Source organism: Equus przewalskii, chromosome 17, assembly GCF_037783145.1.
Source record: "Equus przewalskii isolate Varuska chromosome 17, EquPr2, whole genome shotgun sequence".
Classification (NCBI taxonomy): Eukaryota; Metazoa; Chordata; class Mammalia; order Perissodactyla; family Equidae; genus Equus; species Equus przewalskii.
This window is the reverse complement of record NC_091847.1, coordinates 20,020,843-20,043,817: the sequence shown is the minus strand read 5'-3', so window position 1 is coordinate 20,043,817 and position 22,975 is coordinate 20,020,843. Positions and strand designations below refer to the sequence as shown.

The 22,975-nt window shown below is 41.3% G+C and overlaps 1 protein-coding gene across 2 annotated transcripts in view; it reads right to left on the bottom strand.

Moving 5' to 3' along the window:
* The window catches only part of THSD7B (thrombospondin type 1 domain containing 7B), a 795,232-nt gene extending 773,134 nt beyond the window's left edge, over positions 1–22,098 (bottom strand). For both annotated transcript variants that reach the window (XM_070579625.1, XM_070579626.1), the window contains exon 1: positions 21,781–22,098. The gene's annotated coding sequence lies outside the window, so the exon portion shown is untranslated. The remainder of the gene's footprint in view (positions 1–21,780) is intronic.
* Between the last annotated feature and the right edge of the window lie 877 nt (positions 22,099–22,975).

Below are 22,975 nucleotides of genomic sequence, written 5' to 3'. Positions count from 1 at the left end.
GAACTCAAGAACTCAATCCCATTCACAATCGCAACGAAAAGAAAAAAATACCTTGGGATAAATTTAACCAAGGAAGTGAAAGATTTATACAATGAAAACTACAAGACTTTCTTGAAAGAAATTGACGACGACATAAAGAGATGGAAAGACATTCCATGCACATGGATTGGAAGAATAAACATAGTTAAAATGTCCATACTACCTAAAGCAATCTACAGATTCAACGCTATCCCAATCAGAATCCCATGGAGATTCTTTACAGAAATTGAACAAAAAATGCTAAAATTCATATGGGGCAGCAAAAGACCGCGAATTGCTAAAGCAATCCTGAGTAAGAAAAACAAAGCCGGAGGCATCACAATCCCCGATTTCAAAACATACTACAAAGCTACAGTGATAAAAACAGCATGGTACTGGTACAAAAACAGGTCCACAGATCAAATGGAACAGAATTGAAAGCCCAGAGATAAAACCACACATCTATGGACAGCTAATCTTCGACAAAGGAGCTGAGCGCCTACAATGGAGAAAAGAAAGTCTCTTCAACAAATGGTGCTGGGAAAACTGGACAGCCACATGTAAAAGAATGAAAATCGACCATTCTTTTTCACCATTCACAAAAATAAACTCAAAATGGATCAAAGGCTTAAAGATTAGGCCTGAAACAATAAGTCTTCTAGAAGAGAATATAGGCAGTACACTCTTTGACATCAGTTTCAAAAGAATCTTTTTGGACACTATAACTCCTCAGATGAGGGAAACAATAGAAAGAATAAACAAATGGGACTTCATCAGACTAAAGAGTTTCTTCAAAGCAAGGGAAAACAGGATTGAAACAAAAAAACAGCCCACTAATTGGGAAAAAATATTTACAAGCTACTTATCCGACAAAGGATTAATATCCATAATATACAAAGAACTCACACAGCTTAACAACAAACAAACAAACAACCCAATCAAAAAATGGGCAGAGGACATGAACAGACATTTCTCAAAAGAAGATATAAGTATGGCCAATAGACACATGAAAAGATGTTCATCATCACTAATTATCAGGGAAATGCAAATCAAAACTACACTAAGATATCACCTTACACCCGTTAGATTGGCAAAAATATCCAAAACCAAGAGTGACAAATGTTGGAGAGGTTGTGGGGAAAAAGGAACCCTCATACACTGTTGGTGGGAATGCAAACTAGTGCAGCCACTATGGAAAACAGTATGGAGATTTGTCAAAAAGTTAAAAATAGAAATACCCTATGACCCAGCTATCCCACTACTGGGTATCTATGCTAAGAACCTGAAATCAGCAATTCCAAGAATCCCATGCACCCCTATGTTCATCGCAGCATTATTTACAATAGCCAAGACGTGGAACCAACCTAAGTGCCCAGCAACCGATGACTGGATAAAGAAGATATTGTATATATACACAATGGAATACTACTCAGCCATAAAAAAGGACCAAATTGTTCCATTCGCATCAACATGGATGGACCTTGAGGGTATTATGTTAAGCGAAATAAGCCAGACAGAGAAAGACGAACTCTATATGACCCCACTTATAGGTGGAAGTTAACATATAGACATGGAGAATCGATCGGTGGTTATCAGGGAAAAGGGGGGGTGGGGGGAGGGCACAAAGGGTGAAGTGCTGTACCCACAACATTACTAACAATAATGTACAACTGAAATCTCACAAGGTTGTAATCTATCATAATCTTAATTAAAAAAAGAAAAGAAAAGAAAGTGTATTGCGGTGTTGTCTGAGCACCCTCATCCGGGCTTTATTAAATTTCTTGACTGGGACCATAATGCCTTTCCTCCCCAATCCCAGGGACCGCTACCAAACTGCTCATTGCCTCAAGGGGAAGTCTTTAAGAGAATCGGGAAACAGAAATCTGAAATTCTTGACTTTTAGGCTTAAAAACTGGCCTTGTATGTATGTTTGAAAAAGAGCAGAAATATTTAAAAAGAAACAAGAGAGTTAGAAACAGTTTAAGTTTCTAAGGAAGGGGGGTGGAGGGGAAAAGTCAGACCTCCCCCCAGAGTCATGTCCTGCTTTCCTTCTGGCACCTTGGGAAATGTAAGTGTCCCGCTACCCCTCCATTTTACTGTCCCCATGCTACGATGGCCCAGAAGACCAAGTAGTGACGGCCACAACGGGCTAGGTAGAGAAGCTAGACTGCCTCACCAAGCTTTCCATGGCCTGATGGAGCGGGGGGGAGCAGGTAGACACTACCCTCATGACCAAGGAGGGCAACGTTGGGACACACAGGGCAAGACAGCAGACCTGAAGAGCCTCCCACAGTGACAGAAGAGGCTGGATGCAGGATGGACCTAAGGAAGGGAAAGCAGGTGGGAACTGGGATATTCTGCAGAAGCCAGTACGAGCAAGGCCTGAAAATGCCAACAGCCAGCAAAGGTTTTACATCTCGGAACATGCCAGCTCGAACCATGGCAGACCTCTGAGGGCCAGACCCTTCTCCCACAACAGGTGCCACCCAGGGAAGAATGGCGAGAGGAATACTGGAAATTGAATAAGAAAAAAACAGACGTGATGAAGTTAACCTACAGTTCTGCCATCAGGCTGAAAGGCATTCTGAAAATAGAGATTGTCACACAAGAGAAAAATAAAGAAATTTACTTATTTGCACTCTTAAGTATGTGGCTTAAAAATATTGTAGCTAGCATAATAATTTATCCCCGTTTACAGAGCCAGCGGATGTCGGTGTAACTTGCCTTGTAAATTGTACTTCGCAGTGCTACTAACAGAGGAAAGTCTAACAAATATTTCACCATGATGACAATTTTATAGACTAAGAATAAAAAAAGTATCTTGCATTATATGCCTTTGAAATTCAGAACTAAATGTTAGTTCTGAAAAAGAACTACAGAACATACATAGAGAAGTTCAATACTTTTTTGAAATTTAAGATACACTTATTAAAGAGCAAGATGAGCACAGATGTTAGCTCAGGGCCAGTCTTCCTCAGCAAAAAAAAAGAAGAAGAAGAAGAAGAAGATTGGCAGTAGTTAGCTCAGGGCTAATCTTCCTCAAAAAAAAAAAGTAAAACAAGATATACTTATTAAAATTAAATTGCACTTTTTATTTCAATAATTCTTCTTCCTTGTTAGGAGGAACTAGTCAATGACTTTAAAAGCCTCTTATTTGTGCATTTTAAATTTCTTTCATATATTTTACAAAAACAAAAAATGGAGCCGATGCAGTAAGCAATCTTTTAACTGGCCTGAGCCCTTTAAGATCTCACCAAAAAAAAAAAACCTGCACCCAGGCTTTTCTGCAGTATATAGCATTGTTGTGCTAAATGATAGAAGGACTGAACCAAATAAAAAGCTAACCCAAATAAAAAGAACGTTCTCATTCTCAGGGAGAATCTGTGCTCAAAATCATTATTTGTAAAAGCTCCATTTTGATTACTTTTGTTTTGCCCTAGAGAATACTTCAATAATCCACTGGAAATATAATTTCTGGAGGACAATATTGCCTATAAACCAGATGGAGGAGAAGGCAGGGTAAAGGTGAGAAGCACTGAGTTGCTGCTGTGACTTGAAGCTACAGAAAGACTTCACTTTTTAAAAAATATTTTCAATTATAACTCATTAGGAAAAGATTTTCATCCGGACACACATTGTACCCTTCAGGTTAGTTGGATCTATGTGACCTACACTTCACACTTTTAATATAAATAATCCATTAACCAGTAAGTTTTAGCAAGAAAACTAATTAACATCTTAACTGTTGAGCATTTCTCTTACCAAATTGATGAAGAAGCCTTTCACAGTCATCCATAAGGCAGTATTGATACCATTGGTCAATTTATTTGTCGAAAAGAAGGCAAAGAAACAGTGGGGCCACGCCAATCATTCGATCCATTGCGCTCTGCCTTACCCCGGCTCTGCTCTGTGGGGCAGGGAGCTGATTCCTGCAAACTACACTCCCCTAATCCCTCACCGACTGGCTTCCAGTTAAGTTCTTACAATGGAGGCACTGGCCAGAGATGGGGGGTGGGAGGACAGAAGAAACTGGGCATGTTTTTAGCCTCTCTTTTTCTCTCCCTCTACTTAGCATTTTCATCAATGGCTGTGACTCCTTTGTGGTGCCGGGTCCCTCTGGATAGCTCTGCCACTGGGCTCCGGTAAGATCACATCCTTCATTGGTGTCTCCAGCCCTATGTTGGGCAGCAGCTCCCTGATATAGCTAAGCTCTAAATTGCTTCACCATCCCATTTGGCTTCTTTTTTTAAATAAAAATTGCATATATTTAAAGTGTACAACATGATGATTTCCTATATATATATACATACTGAAATGATTTCTACAATCAGACTAATTAATATATCTTCTCACAGTTACTCTGTGTGTATGTGTGTGTGTGTGTATGATGAGAGCACATGAAATCTACTCTTACAAATTTCCACTATTCAATATAGTATTATTAACTATAGTCATCACACTGTACATTAGATATCTAGAGTTACTGATCCTACATAACTGCAACTTTGTACCCTTTGACCAACATCTCCTCACTTTCCCCACCCCACCACCCGTGGTAACTACCACTCTACTCTCTGCTTCTACATATTTGACTTTTTTAGATTTCACATATAAGTGAGATTATGCAGTCTTTTTCTTTCTGTGTCTGGCTATTTCAGTTAACCCAATATTTTCCAAGTCACCCATGTTGTTGCAAATGGCAGAATCTCCTTTTTAAGATTGAATGATATTCCACTGTGTGTGTGTGTGTGTGTGTGTGTGTGTATATATATACCAAATACATATATACACACACCACAATTTCTTTACACATTCATACACTGACAGACACTTAGGTTATTTTTTTAGCTCTCAAAAACACCTTTTAAATAAGTACCCCTAAGTTCTCTCCATTGAACAATTTGGCATGAGCTCTGTTTTCCCAGCTCAGTTCTGCCTGATACAGGGACCACGTAGACAATTAATGAAGAAACCATCCCAAGATTTTGCTCTCTAGGTAGGAAAACACGCTACACCATACTCAGCTGTAAACCTTTCACTCGTAGGACATATAGCAGGCATAAGAGTCATGAGAAAATAGAAGAGAGGAAAATGGACAAACAGATTCATTCACTCATTTGTCAAGGGCCTACCACTAACCAGGCAGCAGGCTAGATGATGGGGCTGAGAAGACGACTGGAAGCCAACATGGCCCTGCCTTCCAAGTCTAGTCTAACGGGGAATACGGGCTTTCACGGAAAATCACACAAATAAGTGTAAGTCTACAACAAAATACAGTCAGTTCTGCTGTGACACTTGTCTTGAAATCATGAAATTGATACATTAGGGAACAATTTGAGCATAATGGTATTTTGTATTTGCTTATGCAGCAATTTCATCTGTGAGAAACACTGAATGAACAGGCAAAACCTGCACCCGGCTGAACAGAGGCAGGTAGCAATACACACACGGAACACAAGCACAGACCTCTTCCAGGAACCTCGCTTCACCTTGGGCGACACCCATCTGGTGGTACAACTTTCTGAAGGATTCCAGACAACCCTCCTTCTACCCCTTCACAACTCACAAGCAGTAGTCTTTATGAGGCCCACAGTGGATGTCAGGTCTTTTTCAAAGTGAAAAACCATATTTATTGAAGCCTTTATGCATTTTTTAATGATTTTACATGTGCAAAAGTGTACTACCATTTTGTATTAGTTTCTGATCTTTTTTTTATGTGTCACTAGGGAATTTTTTGAAATGTGTTCCCCTGTCTCGTTTTCCCATTAGCCTTGTGATTTTTGTTTTGATTTTTTTTTTTTTTTGCTTGAGGATTTTTGCTTTTGATTTTTGCCTTTTTTTTTCTGCCTAAGCTAATATCTATGCTGAACTTCCTCTATTTCGTATGTGGATCACTGCCACAGCATGGCTTGACAAGTCGTGTAGGCCCACGCCCAAGATCTGAACCTGCAAACCCAGGCCACTGAAGCAGAGCACGTTGGACTTAACCACTAAGCAACCAGGCCGGCCCCAGCTTTGTGGTTTTTATTGTGTCATTTTGCACAGCACAGTGATTTTTTTAAATGTATACATTGTATTAAACAGAACTGACCATATTTTGAAGGAAAGGGCAATGGTGTTACGAAAGCATATACTAGAAGAAAAGGGGTCTGGCACAGGGCCACTGCCCAGGAAAGAGGGAGAAGAGCATAGGAACAAGAAACTGGAGGAAGGCCGGGCATGGTAACTGGAAAATAAAGAGATAGAAGTATGGTCTGGGAGGAGGCCAGAGAGCTGCAGTGGGAGGCAGGGGCTGCATGTGGAGCCTGGAAGTGTAGGAAGTGGTAAGGGGCCATAGTGGACTAGCAGGAGGGAGCTGGGCACCTAGACAAGTCTCCAAAGGAAGTGGTAAATATGCCAAACATAAAGCAAGCCTCCATTTTCTCAATGATAAAATGCAAAATAATTTGTTTGGGGCCAACCTGAATGGTTATATACATACATACTTTTTGGTATATATTTTAAGTTGAAAACATCTACTTGTAAAAATTTAAGTTATTAACTCCATTACACATTTAAAATCACAAAACATGACATTCTATAGTGGTTTTAAAAGATTGCTTTTTACACTCACACATTTCATGAAGCATTTTACTCACGCTCTATATGCACCTGTGCATCCTTTATATTCACTAGTGCCATCAATGTTTATCTTCACTGTGGCCATTCCTCCCCTTCTAATTAGTTATCTCTTTAATTATAGGTGGAAGTGTGAACCTGTTTTACACTTCTATGGACTCAGGAACTTTGGGGAGCCCTAACAAACTGCCACCTGGCTTGTTCAGTGAAGAGCATGAAGAGAAGTAATTGTCTTAGATTTAAATGCTGATACAAAAGACATCAAATTTTGTACAGAGAATCTAAAAGCTGTGTTTAAATAATCAAAAATTAGGTATTTAAGAGAATCTTATACGAAAGACTTTGTAAGGTGATTCTTCTGACTCTGAGGAATAATTTGGAGATGGAGGAGTCCTGTACGTATAGTCAAGATAAAAAGCAAGTCAACATTAGACAGAGACACTGGTGAGTCTTGGGGCAAACTAGAATCTGCTCACCCCACATAGGGGAGATCAAAGTCAGTTGGGGTCGGGGGTGGGGGCAGAGAGAGAAAGAGAAAGGCCAAATTCACACACACACGCACACACACCCCCCCAAAAACATGTATCTGTAGTGGACAGCCAGTCTTCAGCCTTTGCCAATCTGCTCCTTCAACTCTGGCCTTTAAATTTCACCCAGATTCAGACCAGAGTCCTTTGCTCTCTCACAATTCTGCCCATTGTACTCTGAGCACACAACCTTTTACAGCAAGTCCCACAACGGTCCCTCCACAGAATTAGTACCATTTGCATCAATAGCCAGTCTGTTTGCATTCTTCCATAGAATTGTTGTAGACTGAGTGAATCTGTGTGTATGCATATCTATTCCTATTTATAGTAAAATCCCATTTATTATATGTGTAAAACCCCAGAAAACTTAAATAAACAGAATTTATAGTGCCATTCATTGGTAATTGATTTTATTAGTGTTTCTGGGAATACTCCAAGTTTCTAAAGGAACTCTAAACCATCAAAGCAAGATTAACCTACCTTCAATAAAGTTTCCAAGTCTTTTTTCTTACTCTAATATGATGCATTTAAGAAATGCTTAAATTAGCTCCTACTATATACACAGTAATGTGCTCAGCATAATGGAGAGAATCCAAATGTAATACAAGGTTTGGGACCTTAAAGCAGTTACTATACTCATATGAAAAGAAAAGCAAGGAAAATAAACTAAGCTAGAATATAACAACATTTACATTAATGCCACTCACCAACAAAGACACTTTTCTTTCTGTTCTAACGTGTCCTGAAAAACTGGCTCATAAATTGGATTATATTTCCCAAAGGTAAAACATTATAAATTATAAGTAAGGGTTGTCTTCCTGATCAAGGACTTGGTACTTTATATAATATATAAAAATATATATTAAATATATACATAAATATATATACACACATATACACACATTCAATAACATGTCACAAAGCAAACAAAAATTGCAAAACACCCTGGTAGTTATTTAACATAATATGTGTCCCCAAAATGGGATAATAATTATGTATAAATTATATAATGAGATCCAACATACTCAAGTGTACACACAGCACAAAAATAAAGCCCCAATGTAAATTCTAATGTATCATAAATTTTATTTAATGCCATAATGCCAGCTCCGACAAACACAAGCATATCATTAACCACAGTTTTGCCTGAATTGTTGGATTTGAAAGGGTACTTTGGGGATGACTTGATGGTCTGAGTCTTTTTTAAAAATGAGCTGATGCGTTCTTTGTCTCTACATAAATTTCCCTGCAGAGCATCTGAGCACTCAGAATTCTTACTGACCTTAGAGGGGACTTTAAGGACCAGGACAGGTGTTTAATAAATGTCTGCTCCTGATGTTTATGGCGGCATTAGTGCATATTTTCTCTTTTAAAAGGACTGACCTAACATTTATCTCCTTCAATCTCTCTTCTCTCTTGAATTTTCGTAAGGTGACAGATTCTGAACAAATAAAAAAGATGAAGAAAAGGTAAATATGGAATAAATCTAGAGTCTGTAAACATCTATCTAAGCATTTAGTTGGGAAACTCTATCCACCAGCAATTATTAGATAGGGGACGGAAGTATTCTTTGAAAGATGATTTCAATGGAAATGCTGTCAACCAGAATATTCTACAAGCATACCCTTCATTCTCGCCACACTCTGGATCAATAAGTTTGGTGCTTATAAGGGCATGTGTGTCTGAGTGCATGTTCATCTTTATGCATTCCTTTAAATTTTGCCCCTTTTAACTTCTTCGGGCTTCAAAGTCTTCTAGGATGAGGAACATGTCTGTGTACTAAGTAACATTTCCCCTCATCCCCTGCGGATTTAGCAGGATATCTTTCATAAAGGATTGTTATATTTTCTACTAATTAATCCTAATTAAATTTCCTTTCACTTACTCATGTCTCACTCAATTTCCAAAGGCTGATATTCCAATTTCAACTTTATTTTGGAGCTATTCTCTTTTGGAAAAATGTCATACATTTCAATCTTTTCCAGTTTACATTTAGTCCAAATTACCCATTTTGCTTGTGTAAATCTTCAGTAGTTATTTTAGCAGCTTTAAAACAGGGAATCAAAACGGTAGGATCATGGGAACTTTGCCAATCCATTCTTGGCTTTTCTAATATACTAAGATTCTTCTTTTAATCATCACAATAAAAAGAGACTGGAAAGTGTCCATTGGATTTGACAACTGGGAAGCAATTCATAACTCTGGCAAGAACTCTTTTCAGTGGGAGCAGTGGGGTCAGAATTCAGGCTGGGTGATTTGAAGAGTGAATGCACAGTGAAGATAGTGAGCAAACTCTACTAGTTTCAGAAGGTAAAATTGGAAGGAAGGGAAGAGATAAGGAGGTAACTGGAAAGGAAGTCAAGAGTAGATTCATTGTTTTAAATTGGGAAGACTTGGGCTTGCGCATACTACATACGAACTTCTGATGGTACATTCCACAGAGCATTAAATTTCACTACATCACCCACTGCTTTATTTCTCTCCCATTTGTTTTTGCTCTTGTTCATAAAGTTTCTCTAAATCCAAGAGAATGCATCATCTGACTGGTTACACAAATTTCTCCCATCTTTGCATCTTTGCAGTATTCTTTCTTTCCCAAGGCTTTTCCTCTACTCCCTTCTAACTATCTCATCTGTTGGTTTCAATAGAATGGTATTTCCAAACACATGTCTAGTCCCAAGAGCTGAGAATCTTTTTCCCTTTCAGTTGAATTGTTTGCCTCCTCTTTCCTCTTCTCCTGTCATTTCTCATCTTGGATTTGCTATCACTTTCCTATCTTCCAAATATGTATACATTTTCTTTGGGGTATGGGTGTGTGTGCTCACGCATGCGCCCTACCAAATTTCCATCATCCTATGTTCACTTCCTAAGCCTTTACAGCATAAATGATGACATACTATTTTGAGCATCTCTTAGCTTTCATTTCTTGGGGCTGACTGATACTTTGCTATTTCAGATGCTTTTATCTTGTAGGCATTTACCAAACATCAATGCTTGCCAATTTCATTGCCAAATCAATGGATAACTCTGTCCTTGTGTACGTTTCCCTGCCACACACTGACACACGCTGGGACAAAACTATTTACCTTAGATTATAAGGATTTGGGTCTCACTTTATTTAGACTGCGAGCATCACAAGTTTTCAAAACACAGAGTTTGAAAATGTGATCAAGTTCTCTGCAGTAAACCAGGGAAAAGTTATTCTGTCCATGTTGCCAGCTGGAGGGAAGTTTATTGTTGTTTTAATGAATCTTGCAGAGGTTTATTAAGCCATGGATTTCAAAACACTATATAAAATAAAAATTTTATATTAAAGATAATATAAATAACCAGTCTTAAAGACTAGCCCCCATCAAAAATAATGTTAGGAAAACCATAATAAAAACAAAAAGCAGAAATCAGATTTTTGACAGAAAGCCCAGTTTCTTCCTTCCCATGCTGAATCTACTAATCTATAAAACCCCAAAGATGCAATTTCATCTTCGAAGCAACCTTTTTTTTTCTCCTACTTCCAGATGAACTCCATGAAAATTCCTTAAGGGGATGGCTAATTCTTGTGTAGGGCTGTACACCCCACTGGGCCAAGTATAGTGCATTGCAAACCATAGAAACACAGTGTTTCTATTGGCTAATATTTTCCTTGAGGAACCCGGTAAGCTGGGAAGAATTATTTTAATCTATCAAAGTGTATTGAAGTCCTTGCAAGTAAAATACTAAAGAAATGTTTCCTGATGATCTGATGCCTTCACTGTTTATATCAACTTTTCTGTAAGTGGCTCAAATAGCCAAATCAGCAACGCAGCATATTCTATGCATTTGATGGGCTATTCCAAGGGGGCTCCACTTCTGTAGGTTACACAGCCTTGCTGATTTTTAGCGGATCCCTTTTGCTCACAAATAAGTGTCACACTGATATTGTTTAGCTCTATATTCTTCAACAGTCATTGGAAGCCCTATGCAGGCATATGTAAACATATTGTTTATCCCACCCTACTCCCGACCTCTCATATGCATACTTCCAAGGATTACTTAGTGTGATTGAATGTCAAGGTTCTTTATCCTAGGGACAAAATATATATATGTGTGTGTGTGTGTGTGTGTGTGTGTGTGTGTGTGTGTAGTGTACGGAAAGAATCTGAGACTGAGATTAAATCTTGATATGACGACCGTGGCATGCTGAGAAAAGAGGCCCACACTTCCTTCAGGTTAACACCACCTTTTTCAACTGCAGCTGAGTTGTTAGAAGTCACCAACTGGAGTCGGCAGAGCAGATCCAGCCAGAGAAATAGCACTTCATTCATCTTCATTATTTAAAATGAAATTTTTACAATGACGTTCCCATTATAAATAGGGCATTATGGCTATATTTTAGTTCTTGTGTATAAATACAATTAATTCACTAATTTTATTTAATCCAACACATACCTATTGCACAGTTATTCTCTGCAAGGCACTAAAATCCAAATATGAGTAAGATCTGTTCTCTGCTTTTATGAACTCACACTTAGTAAGAGAACTAGACATACGTAAACAAGGTGATATGGCTTTGCCAAGGGCAGAGGATATGCATGCCATATCTTCCCAGTTAGACTAAAAATTCCTGGAAATTGGGGCTGGTATCAAATACTTGCCTTTTTCACTCTGTGCCATGGACACAGCAGGTGCTCAATAAACACTCTTTGAATTTATTCACATAGCTTACAAACAAATGCATCTTACACTTTCCATTCGTCTGTCTTGCTGTGTGAAAACTGCTTAGTTATTAAAACAACCTGAAAGATGTGCTGCACTGGGTATATTTTGCGTCCACAAGCATTATGTTTTAATTCCACCAACTCTATAATCCAAATGAAATATCTACTATCCATGCACACAATATTAGATGACACATCCGTACAGTCTGTCTAAGGAAATTCCTCCCTATAATGTTTAGAATTGTTCTTTCTTTCCGACTGAAGCCTTGTTCTTAATATTTTTCTTTTAATAAGCAACTGAAGTTACATTTAAGCTACCTGTGTAATATGTCCCCTCCCAGAAAGAGATTTGGAATTATTAAAATGCTTCACACTATCATCTCTAGCTGAACAGAAGTTGCACTTACAAAGGAAACAGAGGACTTTTTTAATATGTTCCATGCAATGAAAGGCAGGTCACATTCTGCTTTTTCAATTGAAGCATGCCACAGCCCAGAGGGTTGGTTGCTGTCAGAAATTCAACTTGAGAAAGGCCCTTCAGATTACTGAGAAGAATGCTACCTGCCAGGAAACGAATCAAACCTACCAAAAAATTACTACAATTTGATCAGAAATATCACTTTGGTGGGCCGCATGTCATTTCTGACTGCAGTAATCATAATAAGGATATAGTAAAAGAGGACTGAGAAACACGCATCAAGTGCAAATGAGAAAAATTGGTTAAGTTCAATCTTAGTTAAGGTTACTTTTTCCCTTCTCGTTCTTATTAGAGACAAGCAGATCCTAGGCAATGCCCATTTCGCATTCACAGGCTACACATATACACAAGAAAACCAATAAAAACAAAACAAAAAAATAAATGACAAAAGAAACTGGGATTATTTCACCTGGGAACAAGAAGGGTGAGATGACTTCCTAATATGTATGAATAGTTGTAAAGCAGAAGAAATCCAGGCATGTTCCATTTTCACAAACGAAAGGCATGTGGGATTCATTTTTTAACAGATAAGATACAGAGAAATCTTCCTATCTTACAAGTTTTAAAGGTAAATGTGTTCCTGAGAGAAGTCATGAAAGTGTGTTAAGGTTCTTTTTAGAGATTATTCATGCTGGTATTTAAGGGCAAAGTTAATAAATAGATGAATGGCATCAAATACACAAAGACTGATGGTACACACCTTAGAAGGAAACTTAGCAGTCAATAGACAGCTAGTAGAGTGGAATTTTCATAATATGCATCCTAGGCATGTCCCATACAGTGGCCACCAGGCCATGTGTGGCTCTTGAGCATTTGAAAAATGGCTAGTCTGTATTAAGATGTGCTGGGGAGTGTAAGATACAGACTGGATTTCAAAGACTTACTACAACAAAGATGTAAAACATCTCATTAATAACTTGTTCATAACTGATACATGTTGAAATGACAATATTCTAGATATATTAGGTTAATAAAATATATTACTAATTTTTTTCCTTTTTTAATGTGGCTACTAGAAAATTTAAGATTGCATATATGAATTGTATTTGCGGCTCACATTCAATTTCTATTGAAGAGTGCTGCTCTAGAATCTGACTGCCTGAGTGCAGATCTTTCTTTTTTTTTTTGAGGAAGATTAGCTCTGAGCTAACTACTGCCAGTCCTCCTCTTTTTTGCTGAGGAAGCCTGGCCCTGAGCTAACATCATGCCCATCTTCCTCTACTTTATATGTGGGATGCCCGCCACAGCATGGCGTGCCAAGAGGTGCCATGTCCACACCCGGGATCTGAACCGGCGAACCCCAGGCCGGCGAGAAGCGGAACGTGCAAACTTAACCACTGCGTCACCGGGAGGCCCCTGAGTGCAGATCTTGACATGGGGCAAGTCACTTACTATTTCTGCATCTGTAAAATGGGAATTATACTAATACAATCAACTCCAAACTTTCTGAGAGGATTTCATAAATTAATATTTATAGAACAGTATCTGGCACATAGTATATGCTCAGTAAATCTATTATTACTATCCAATGCACACATCCTCCCTGCAGAATACCCTCACATGTAGTTGTTTGTCCTGTTTGAATACCCCTGAAGATGGGAAACTCACCTTTCCTGAAGACAGCCTATCACAGTTCTAGATAGCTCTGAATGTGAAAAAGTTCATTCCTGGAATGAGTAAAACTCCCTCTTTACAACGTCAAATCTTTTGAGCATCTTTACATATGATTGTGCCAGAGGCAAAGAGAGAAACTGGTCATATTCCATATTTCTATAGAAATTGTTAAGAGACTTTGGTATTGGAAGTGGGGATATTATATATTCCCATGGAAGCTTACGTCAAGAGACCTCACGCTGACACAGCAAAACACTTTTAAGAAAGAGATCTTCAGAAATGTGATCTCTCATACATGCTTAAGCAAAGAACCATCCTTCTCTTCTTAGCAAAGCTGTCCCCTTTGACTAAGGACACTTTCCTGTTGGGGTGCACATAGAGCAAAGAGGACAGACAAGGGCACTCACCTGACCAGATTGCTCAGCCCAATCACAGGAGTGACTAAGGCCATTGTCAGTCCACCTACACTCACATCTGAAGACTGGCTTCCCCTCTTCCTGCTCTTTGTGCTAATTTCAAAAGCTAATGCTTTGCGTATTTGACAGAACAGTTCTGTCTTAATGATAAGCCATTAATGAAAAGGAATATGATGTAGGTTTCCTAAGTAGGTCTGGATTTTCTGAATCTTCCAATGATTCCTCAGGAAGCCCACACTTCTATATACAAACGTCTCAAGTTCTTTACAATTCTGAGATATTATAATCTTCACGCATAAGCTCTGTGCCAAATCAAAACAAAGCTTTTTTCCTATATTTCCAAATGACACTTCTAATCCAGGTAGAAATGGTCCAGCAAGACTCTCCCTGTCAATCATCTCCAGTGTGTGTGGAGGCTCCGGGCAGTAGGTGAGTGAGAGTATGCATGTGGATGCGTGTGCTCTTGCATTTGGGAGAAATTCCAGCAAAGGTTAAGACTAAACTTGTTGACCCGAACTTCAGGTTCTAGGGCAGTCCGGTGTATCAGAAGCAAAATGGGCCTTGCAGCCCAACAGGTGAGATGCAAATCTTAGTTCTGTGGTTTACCAGCTGCATTGGCCTTATATCAGGCACCAAAGGTCCCTCAGCCTCCATTTTCTAGTATGAAAAATGGGACTAAAAAATAGAACCTATTTTGCAACATTATTATGAGCATTAGCTAGTTTGATTCTAATGCACCTAGTCTGGTATGCAGCATGTCATAGATAAATAATTATCAGTCACTCTTATTCCCTACCTAAATATTGTTAAGCCTTGCCCCAGAGATCCTCAAAAGGCTGTGACCCAGGCGGCGACTCTCCATCACATTATCCTCTCCAACACTTTCCAGAATTCTCAGTAGAGAGTAGTGCCCTTTCTCATTCAAATCCTTACTATCAGAACTCCACAAGCAGATGCTAATAAGAAAATAGATTCAATCAAACATTAAAATTAGAATTTACCACCTGAGTTGTTCGTACAGAGAGAGGGCTCTGTGAATTGGCATAATCAGAGAAAGCTCAGTGGAAGTATAATTAAAACTGAATCTTCACTAATAGGTAGAATTTGGATAACTGGGGACTCGGGGTGAAGAAGGCATTTTTGGCCTTTTTAACTGGTGTCGGTCTTGTGGGTGTCTTAAAGGAGACAAGCCGGATAGACGAAGGTGGGTAATAGGAAGTTAATGGCTGGCATGAGTAAATTTGATGTCGGGCCTGCAACACTACCTTTTCCATTCAAAATAGAAGCATAACTTAAGTTGTGTTTTTCAGAGCCCATCTAGCAGCGTTTGCATTTAGTTTTAGCTAGAAGAGACCCAGAAGAAAGCACCAAAGAATTTCCTTAAAGAGTCTGCAAAGTCGTCAATATCCCTTTCCTCTCCACGATTGGCCAGAAGATATTTGAGTTCATAGAATGGGTCAATTCAGGTGAAATGAAGCCCTGTTAACAATACTTAATCACAAAAATGAATGAAAGTCGATATGAAATAAATTGAGTTAATTCTGAAGACTAGAAATGGAGATGGAAAAAAATAATTACTTTTTCCCCAAAAGAAAAAAGCCTTGCTGAACTACTCCCACATACATACATTTTAATTAAGTGGTCTGAGACAGCTGTGGGGTAGAAGGATGGAGAGCTGTGGCAGAGGACCTGGGTTAGCAATTCGGCTCTGCCTCTTACCAAGAGTAGGAATTAGTATGCTTAGCTTATGTTTTGGGGGAAATCAAATTAAACTGGGTATAGAGTGGTTTTATATGAATTGATAACACAACTAAAAGGGGTTGAGGTACCTTTAGGCTCTTTGGTAATACAAATACACGCAAATGACAATATCTAAGTATTTTTAACAAATATAAATGCTAAACAGACAAAAAAATGAAAATGTAAATTGTAACAGATTTCAAGTTCAACTCCTTGATAAAGCCAACGGTTGCACTGTATTCTTGTTATGAGTAAACTATCAAGGGATGATATTAAAAATATTTACCAAGTGGTAGAGCTCAAGTACCCCCCCGATCAGAACAGTCTCTGGCAGCAGCCTGAGAGCAGGTCCCAAGGCCCCCCTGCCACATCAAGTGGGGACTTTCTTAGTGGCTGTAACAAGAGGTGATCTAAGAGGTGTCAGGGGAGCGGCCTGTTACACTGAGGTAGTAATGGGACCTTCAGAGGCCTTAGAACAGCATCTGTTTACCTACTGGAACAGAAGTATTTCAATATTTTCACAACCAGTAAGGCTGTATCAATGCATACTGACCAAACCGCCCGAATATGTCCAACACAAGCATGAGAGGCAGAAATCAACAGAGGAAAGCCCAGAAGCAAACCCTGCAAGGAGAAACGACTACAAGCCTTACTCTGACTATAATTCAAATCTTTCATTTATGTCTATACATGGTGTGCTTTTAAAAATCACCACCTGAAAGAACCCGAAATTAAAATATGCATTACTACAAAACAACAGTCTAAGACCAAGGCAAAGGTGCCAAACTTCCCTGAAGTTGAGAACTTTTTTCAACATGGTGATTCTTCCAGAAGTAAGGAGCTGTTTGCTAACATAACACTAGGGTTCAGACCAAGAGCCAACCCTCGTGGAGGCAAGTGGACGCAGCAAAGTTTCCCTCCAGTCAAGGCACTGAAGAATCGTTTGTACATTCATTACTTAGGATTCTGTTTTTAGCGGCAGCATATTTAACTACAAGAGGATCATAATTAAAATATGCTTAGAGGGGGTTGGCCCCATGGCCGAGTGGTTAAGTTCACGAGTTCCACTGCAGGCGGCCCAGTGTTTCGTTGGTTCGAATCCTGGGCGCGGACATGGCACTGCTCATCAAACCACGCTGAGGCAGCGTCCCACATGCCACAACTAGAAAGACCCACAACGAAGAATATACAACTATGTATCGGGGGGCTTTGGGGAGAAAAAGGAAAAAAATAAAATCTTTAAAAAAATATATATGCTTAGAGAGGCAAAATCAAAAGCAAGCAGCAGGCCCCTTGCTGCAAAATACCTAAGGTCAACAATGGTAGCCTTTTTTTTTTTGAGGAAGATTAGCCCCAAGCTAACATCTGCTGCCAATCCTCCTCCTTTTTTGCTGAGGAAAATTGGCCCTGAGCTAACACCCATGCCCATCTTCCTCTACTTTATATGTGGGACGCCTACCACAGCATGGCTCGCCTAGCGGTGCCATGTCCACACCCAGGATGGGAACCCGGTGAACCCCGGGGGGCCGAAGCGGAACATGCGAACTTAAGCCGCTGCACCACTGGGCTGGCCCCCATTTCTACCTTTTTATGGATCCTCACATCTAGATCAATGCCCAACTTTTCTGATATGAGGACCTCTTGTGTTTTTTTTTTTAACTTCAAAAGATCCTACAGATTCCTACATCAGAGCAAAGAGTTGTACTTTCAGAATCGGTTAATTGCAAAAACACCTAATGACCAAAAGCTAGTATGACTAGCGAAGCTTTTAAACGTATTCTGTTTTATTCATCGCAAGAGCATCTATACACTCTTAAAATATACTAGTTCTTACATGTGTTAGATGGCTTAACTGTCCGACTCACAAACCAAGCTTGGACTGGACTCTCCACCCTGACAATAACCCTGAGCCCCCAGCAGCAGTGAAACTCTCTTCCACAGCATTGCCAGGGGTGGGTTCAGAAGTCCACCAAAAATCATGGGGTAATTGGATTTCACTAAGATTCTATTTTCCCCTTCAGATGGAATGCTTGATCTAGTAGCTATAGAATGCTCCTAATAAATCACAGACGGACTACAACTGAAAAAACAACTAAGTATCCATATTTTGTGTAACTGGCCCACTCCAGGCAACATGGCTCCAAATAAACACGTAATCCCAGGAATTCAACAACTGTGATCCTCAATTCCTCCTCAGTCAAGAGTTCCACATACGCTGACAGGGAACTGCCGCTAATCCACTTTGTCTTGCTTTCATCAATTGCTACTGTTAGCTATCATGAATAACCACCTATGAAAACACTAGCAAAAACATCAACAAGATAATCCCAATTAATGGAGAAATTTTAAAGGGTCAATAAAATGTTTATCATCTTAGAGCAGGGTGCCATGGACCTCACATCTGTTGAAATGCTGATCCCACTCAAACTCACAATTTCTAAAATTTCTAGAATTAAAAGTGGAGTTTGAAATCCTCCTACTTTCACAGGTTTTAGCATGTTAATTATCACTTAGATATTAATTGTGTTAGCTCTAAATTAAGGACATGTGTTATATTTAGGAAGTCGCCTACTGTTAAAGTAAATGTAGCTGTTACGTACCAGTAAAACATCATCTTTTAGAAACATAAAGCACTTAAGTGAAATTCATATTCAAAAATCCAAAAGCATATCTAAGTAGCTCACGTAAATAGTTTTAATATTGTAATACCCTTTAGTTAGTCAAAGGCCCATCCTTTATGCTTTGTCTGTAGAGCAGCTCTGAGGCTGTGTCGTAAATATTAATGTTCTTTTCTCCACTAAGTCGTATAATTGCCACTACTTAGAATCCTTTAATCTGTTTGTCTTGATCGTGTACTTAATATATTGTATCATTTGTCATTTTGACTCTAACTCAATAGGACCAGTCGACTATTCTTCATCATTCTATTCAAACTTTTGAAACGATGTTATTACTTTAATGCCTAATCTTTATAAAGGTGTGCAGAACAGCAAAATTGCAGTTTTGGCATGATTTTTCTTTTCTTTGAAGGAAACATATGACTCCAGCTTCAGTTTGTGAAGTATAATGAAAATGAGTTGACATGCCTTGGAATTTTTCCTCTTTGGACACTCCTCTTCCACTAAGTTAGCTCCTATCTTTTTGTTCTGCTTTTTAAGTCTGTTATTTAAGGATGAACTTTTTTTTACAGATATTAATAAAAGAATTATTCCTTCAGAAACAGGATCTGAAGCAAACAGACAAGGTCCTTAATAGCCTTTCTGATGAGGTACATTTTAGCAGTACCATTTTTCTTTAATTCTTTACCTTCTTTCTCTCAAAAGGCACACTCAGCAGAGAACAGAAAGGTACCTTTAGTTGCCAATTTATTAATGTCAATCCTCAAACAGTCGAGTTTGTGTTTATACTGTTTTTATGATCAGCAATTATTTTCTACCTGTCTGACAGTCCTTCTGTTCCTTAGTCCTTCAACTCTTAAGGACAGCTTTGATTGTAAACAATGGGGAAGAGGAGATTAAGAAACAATGTAAAGGTAATTTTTCAAGTATTGATTTAAATATTAAGGCAGATATAAAGTAAGCCCACGTGTTACAAACTCTCAAAATGGACTATCGGAGACCACCAGCAACAGGCAGCCCTTTCTTGGACCACACATCCCCAAGCACTTACCACAGACTAATCTCAAATCTTCAGAACCCTGAATGGTTTGTAGGTGTTCAGCGCTGCTGGAACTGTCTGTGCTAATGTGCAAGACTATCCCACATTTTTGAAGTCAACAATTGTATCTCTGTAGGTTGTTACAGGCCAGGAGAATTATCTTCATAATTCCTTTTCACTTAAATTTGCATGAAGAAGAGTTCGCAGTCCTCAACTTGTAGCAGGTAGGTGAAGAAAATACAATGCCCAGGCATAGTAAGAAGCCAATTCCAGGGAATCTACCTGGCTGGCTCAACTACCCACAGAAAACAGAAAACTGGCCACATTAAGTTTCAAAAGAAGCCTCCTGGGATTAACGGCATTGAGGTTTAAAAACAGCAGTGCATCAAAGTGAAGCCTCAAGACAGGGACTTTATTCAGCTTTCAACCCACAAACACATGAGCTTTTCACTCACCACTGGATAGAACTTCTTGATTTGGTTAGTAACATCCTAAGCGGCTTTCAGGAAGCCTTAATCAAGGCTGTAGAGTCCAGAGCACAAAAAAGCTTTCCCGAAGTTCACCGCCTCCCAGTTACCCAACAAACCCAGACTGTCCTGACACTGCCTGGGAGATAACTGTCTCACTTTGTCATCCAAAGACGGCCTGTCAAAAGGAAACTGCAGAAGCACACTTGCAAGCATGCACTCACACACGCACACCCCACAGCCTGGCTGGCATACCCCCTGCCTGCATGGGTTACTATTTCCATAATAATAGAGCACCCACAGGTGCACTCCTGAAAAACACCAAGAAGATTCCTCCAGCGGGGTTGTCATTTACAAAAGCAAAATGCACTTAAAGGTGAGAAATTGCAGGCTACCAGCAGACCACCCTGGCAATGAACAGAGTACGGAATAAACCTGGCATCTTCCATAGAACAAGCCAAGGTACCATAATCTTAGCCAAACTCCACCCTGGCCAAACACGACATGGAACTGAATTGTAATAACTCTTAAGGGATACTCCGAATGATTCCAAGAAAAAGTACCATTAGATCATGTGCCCTTCCCCGGAAACAAAGTTTTTTTCCCTTGTATTTAAAAAGAAACTGAGAGAGCGTACGCCCCTCTCCCCAAACACAGACCCCCAAGCTTTCCAACTTCCAGACCCAAACTATGGGGACTTCAAAAAGCAGAGGTTTCATTTGCATATTCAAATAACTTTAATACTAGAGGAGGTGTTAGAAAGGAAAGATGACAGGAGCATATGGGTAGTACTTTAGAAATCACGCGTGCCCTCCTCTTTGTCCCTCACTCTTACGCCCTGTTCCCCGTTTTCTCTTGATAAACAGCTTGGTCACTCTAGATTCTCGAGTCCCATTCTCCCCCAGCTCGTCCTTCTCCCCACGCAGGGACAGTGGAAATATAAACTGTTGCTGCAGCCTCCTGACACTCCACTGATAAATCTGAGGAAGCTGCAAAACTTCTTAGCTCGCTCAGCTATGCTCCAGGGGCACTAATGCCCACGCACGGCTTTCTCAGTCATCGCTACGGAAAGGGAACCCTCGGTCAACCTGTTTGCAAAGCCCGCAGAACTCCCCGCCCTCCGATCCTGGGCTCCGAGGCTCTCCGGGCAGGATGGGAGACCCCTGGCTCCCTTATCAGTACACCGGAAAGCAAGCTGGAAGTAGAAGAAACAGAGCTGCCGCCCCAATCCCATGGCTTGGTCCGGTTGCCAGAGGTCTGTGCCCAAGTCTCTGCGTGGGGTATCTCTGCCCGCCCAACCCAAGGGTCTTTGCACACTGTGCCCCTGGCAGCCCACCCTTCCCGCTCCCTAAGCCGGAGGCATCTGAGAAGCTGTTTGCAAGTTCCCGCGTTTGGCCTGGAGAAGGGGCGAGGGAGGCTGCCCAGGGAGGAAAGAGCAAAGTCTGTGCCTGCGGCGCGCCCTCCCGCCCCGGGCCGCTGCCACCTCTCGCCTGCGCCGGCCAGGGACCGAGCGGGCATCCCTTGCTCGGGGCGCAGCGCGGCCGCACTCACCCGCCTCGCCCGAGCCGCCGCCGCAGCCTCTGGGAGCCGCCGAGCCCCGAGCTTCCCGAGCGCAAGAAAGATGGTGGTGTGTGTCGGGAGACCACCCATTCCAGCGTCTGGCAACCCGGCGGCGACTCTGGCTTCTCAGCACTGAAGGAAGAGGAGGAGGAGGAGGAGGAAGGAACGGCGCAGTCGGACGCCATCTGCTGTACACCTCTGCGCAGCCATTGGCTGCCTGGTGCGTCCCCGGGAGCCGCGGGGCGCGGGGCCGCGGGGAGCCACCTTGCGCCTCGCCTCCCCTGGCAGCTGCTCCCCGCCTCCCCTCCCTTCTCCCTCCCCGCCTCCGCCTCCTCCTCCTCCCCTCCGCTAGCGGGTGCCCCCGCCCGACCCTCTGCTCAGCCTGCTCCCCTGGGCGAGAGCCGCGGGCGCGCTGGCCTCAACCCCGGCTCCTCCGCTCCCCGCGACTGTTTTCTGCAACTTTGAAGCTTCGGGGTGCAGGCGCGGGGTGAGGGGGACTCCCCAGCTGGCCTGAGCCTGGGGTACCCAAGCCGCTGATCTTCACGGACGGAGGCTAGCGCTTTGCGCCTCGGGGATCCACGAAGTGATGAGGGTGAAGGGAGAAGAGAGACTGGGGGTGCTTAACTCCTCATTTATAACCCCCCCCCCCCAACACACACACGCGCGCGCGAACGCTCAGACACAGACCATAAAGCACACACACATACGCAGCCATCCCGCCCGGTCCGATATCCTGGTGTTCCTCTGCAGTCCCCGGGCACGGGAGAGCTTCAGTGTTACAGGGGAAAAGACAAAGATCCTAGCGGGATACATGGAAAAGAGAGAAAGGGAAAAATTGGGGGTGACTCGGGGGGAACACTAAGAGCTTGGTCCGCACCTGCCTGGACATCCTCTTGTTCAGGGGCTCCCAGAGGCTCTCAGCACGCGCAGACCAGACCGTGGGAAAACCCCTAGCTCCGGCCTCTTTTTTAAAGGGTTTTTAGTCCTGGGGCGTGGGAGGTGGGTGTGGGCACGGAGCAGGGAGAGCGCCTTTGGCTCCTGGGCGGCGGATGCCTGTGGTTGCAGAAGAGGCAGAGAGTCGAGTCGGCCCAGGTGAGGCAGGAGTGCTGAGAGCACGTGGGCAGGCTCCGAGGAGTCATAGCTCTGAGAGTCCTTTGCTTACTCTCTGACGCTTGTTCCAAACCCT